The sequence below is a fragment of the Tursiops truncatus genome, chromosome 12, assembly GCF_011762595.2.
Source record: "Tursiops truncatus isolate mTurTru1 chromosome 12, mTurTru1.mat.Y, whole genome shotgun sequence".
NCBI lineage: Eukaryota > Metazoa > Chordata > Mammalia > Artiodactyla > Delphinidae > Tursiops > Tursiops truncatus.
The window spans coordinates 51,831,106-51,834,550 of NC_047045.1; the positions used below are offsets into that span (position 1 = coordinate 51,831,106).

The 3,445-nt window shown below is 34.7% G+C and overlaps 1 long non-coding RNA gene across 1 annotated transcript; it reads left to right on the forward strand.

Annotated features, from left to right (window-relative positions):
- Positions 1 to 1,321: 1,321 nt before the first annotated feature.
- On the forward strand, positions 1,322 to 3,243 carry LOC141276024 (uncharacterized). The gene is made up of 3 exons (XR_012324816.1): positions 1,322 to 1,352; positions 1,471 to 1,518; positions 1,757 to 3,243. It is a non-coding gene; the product is annotated as an uncharacterized lncRNA (long non-coding RNA).
- The last annotated feature ends 202 nt before the right edge of the window (positions 3,244 to 3,445 follow it).

Here is a 3,445-nt window from a genome sequence, read left to right on the forward strand (position 1 = left end):
TACACTTTAAAGAACAGTATGTTTTTGGTATGCATGATATCTCAACGTTTGAGTTACACTGCACATTTGATTTTATACCTGATTTTTTTTCATTTAGAAATATTGCATCATTACAATATTCTTGGGGAAAGTGGTTCTTAATAATGTGTATCTAGACCTGACGTGCCAAAGAGGGTGTCCTACTATTTGCTTCCAGACCCATTACTCCCACAGCCTCCCATCCCCATTTCTAGGGGATTTTCCCCTTCTAGTTGTTAGACCAAACATTTGGGACTCATCCTTGGCTACTCTGTTTCTCTTCTACCCACATGGAATCCATCAAGAGATCATGTTGGCTCTACCTTCAAAATATATCCAGATTCCAATTATGTCTCATTTCTTCTGCCACCACTCTGGTCCAAGCCAATGCTTCTTCTCTTGGATGTTTGCTCGATTTCTACGCATGTGACATTTTCAACACTGCAGTCTGATTGATTGTATTATAACAAGAATTCGTATCTTTCCTCCCTTCAGAATGCTTCATTGGTCTCCCTATCACTCAAGAGTTAACACTAAAGTCCTTACTACATTATGACATTTTTCTTTCTGAATTTTTTCCCTGTTTTATTCATTTTAGTGTTGTACTTTTTCTTACTCAGAGGAAATCTGAGATAGTTTTCATTACCATTCCACTGTGGAACATTCTGTTCTGTGGAAAGTGATGTGAAAACTCTCCTCCATAATATTCTTTCCAAGAAGTCCTTATGCATGGAAACAGCAGCACTAATTGTGAGAAGTTTTGTAGATGGAACTTGGCTTTGATTTGAGAAAGAGGACAAGCTTATTTTAAAAAGTTACATATGCAACTATACCTGGTTAGTAGGATCTTGAGAAGAACCAAGACTTTGAAGCAGTGGCAGATAATAGGAGGAAAAGTTTACCCAGAAAAGATCGGCAAAGTACGTAATGCAGTATTCTTAGAAATCAGACGCCAAAAATTTCTTTCATGAATGCAACAGTGATTTTTAATTTTCTCTTTTATCTTTGAGAAAAAGAGACCTGGATTAAAGTAATTTGATGTTTTAATAAATGAATAAGGAGAAGCTAAAGTCCTGAAGTCAGCCTTTTTGTTTCTAATATATATGAGAAATTAACTGAAATGATTTTGAATGCTACTTCATAAAATCTCTTCTTTATGAATCTGTATTTTTTAGCTTTTATTACCTCATAAATTCTGAGGGGTGATTTATATAATTGAACAGTATCCTTTTCCTTCCATTGTTGAACAAGAAAGCAGGAAGCCATCTTTGATATAAAAGTTATAATCATACATCCTGCTGCTGTCTGAATGAAGGAAGTCATTTTTTATTTGAGTTATGTCAGATTTCTGCTCTTAGGAAGGTTTTTTATTTTATTTTCGAGAAAAAGCATACACTATAAAATGCCACTTGATAAGAAATAACTAATATATTTATTTCATTTCCCAAACAGAGTAAAACTAATGTGCCTCAGGCAAAACAGTCTGTCAACAGAGACACGGTAAGCGAACCGGCACATGGAGGGATCGTGTAGTTAAAGCAGTGTTTTTTGTTACAGTTCTGCCAAGGGGGTTGGGGATCTGGGAATCTTTTTTTAAGGGGTAATTGCCTTTCAAATGCGCTTTTGAAATCAAGTGTCTTACAAAGGGTGTGAGGTTTCACTTTGTGTGCCAGGAAAAGGCAGTTTACCTCCCAAGATTAGACGAGAGAACTCGTTCTTTCTTCCTTTGCTTGTTTAGGGATGCGGCTAGCAGTGAGCTTTCTTGGATGTGGAGGAACCCCTGTCTCACAACTTAACCTGCAGAATTGCCCGTCATACTTGGCTTTCAGCTCCGTCTGCTGTGGAGCCAGTCTTGCTGAGCTTCACGTCCAGGGAGCAGAGCAGCACGAAACTGAGGGCAGCAACCATCCTGTCCTGCTTAGGGGGACGGGACTCTGCTTGTCCTATTTGGTCAGCTCAGTAGGCTGGCAGAGCAGAGCATGCCCTCACATCTTAAACTTGCAGGAGGCAAAAGTGTCTTGAAAGGTCATAATGATACGTCAGAACCTGAATATTCAAAAAAAGAAACAAAAATAAAGAGGCCATTTCAAAGTAATTTTTCCCATTTTTAAAATTTATAATCTAAAATTTTCTCGTAATTTAAGAAAAAATATAATGGAGTTGCTTAAAATGCTTTATAAACCCCTTATGTATAAAAGTTCTACTTTTAATTTGACTTGATTTAGAGAACTTCATTTATGAAAATGTTGATAGCAGACAATCTTCAGATGCTTAAATGTGTCTAGAGAGAGTGTGCACATCAATCCTATTTTTTCTGTAGGGTTACACCTAAACAATACAAAATGAGCATACATCTGTTTGTTTTGTTTCTTTTTTTTTACAGTTCTTAGAGTTCATGGTTCCCTTTAATAGGCCAGTCTTTTTTTGCTAACTTTCCAGATTTATTTTCATTTTGGCTGTTAACTGCTGCCCCCAACCCTAAACCTTGCTTTCTTTTTTTCTCAGCACTGCTGTTAGCTAATAATTCTAGTTTTAATAACTGACTAGTTTAAAGTATTTCTAGCCCCCTTTTTTATTCGCAAGGTATTTATTGAGGGCTTATTAACAGAGAGAATATAGAAACGATGATGAAAGGTGTTACTATGCTCGAAATGCCACTTTTCAAAATCAGGAGCCTCTTAAAATTATAAGCAAATTTACTTGGAAAAATGATTCAGACCTCCAGAAAAAAAATGCTAAACATAAACCCCTTAAAGATAAATCGACCATTCCAAAACCTCCCCTATAGTTGGACATGACTAAAAATAAATTGGTCTGTTACATTTTTTTGTTTTTGTTTTCCTTGTTTTCAATTAAATAGATATTTGACAAAATTTTGGATAAAATAATAATGACTTCTGGAACTTTTTTCTTCAGTAGTTTCTTTATAACCCATAGAATTCATTAAATATGGCAGGACTGTAATTGTCAAAGGTTTCATGTGTATGTGCACATCTTAGCACGTATGTTTGTATATGTTTAATTACTACTATTATCCAAAGAGTACTTAGGCAAATGCTGTATTCTTTATATGATTATATGATGTTCTAAAAATATTTACTTTTTTAAACTATGAAAGTTGTATTCATAAAATTTACATATAAATTACATCTCTTGTGCCAAAAAATTATACACACATAGGGAAAAAATGAAACACGCAGTTTTCTCTTTCACTTAGAGATGGATTTTTAAGCTTGCAAAAATGTAAGCAAAAAACTCACATGTTTATACCAAAAGGGATGTTAGATTGAGGGAAAACTTCTAATTGTTTGATGTTTGGTTACAGTTTTGTAATATATAAAGCCTGGTTACATTTTTAACATGCCAACTAATTGCTTATATAATTATTATCTTTCTCAAAATAAAGACAAAGGAGTCCTGGATGTCA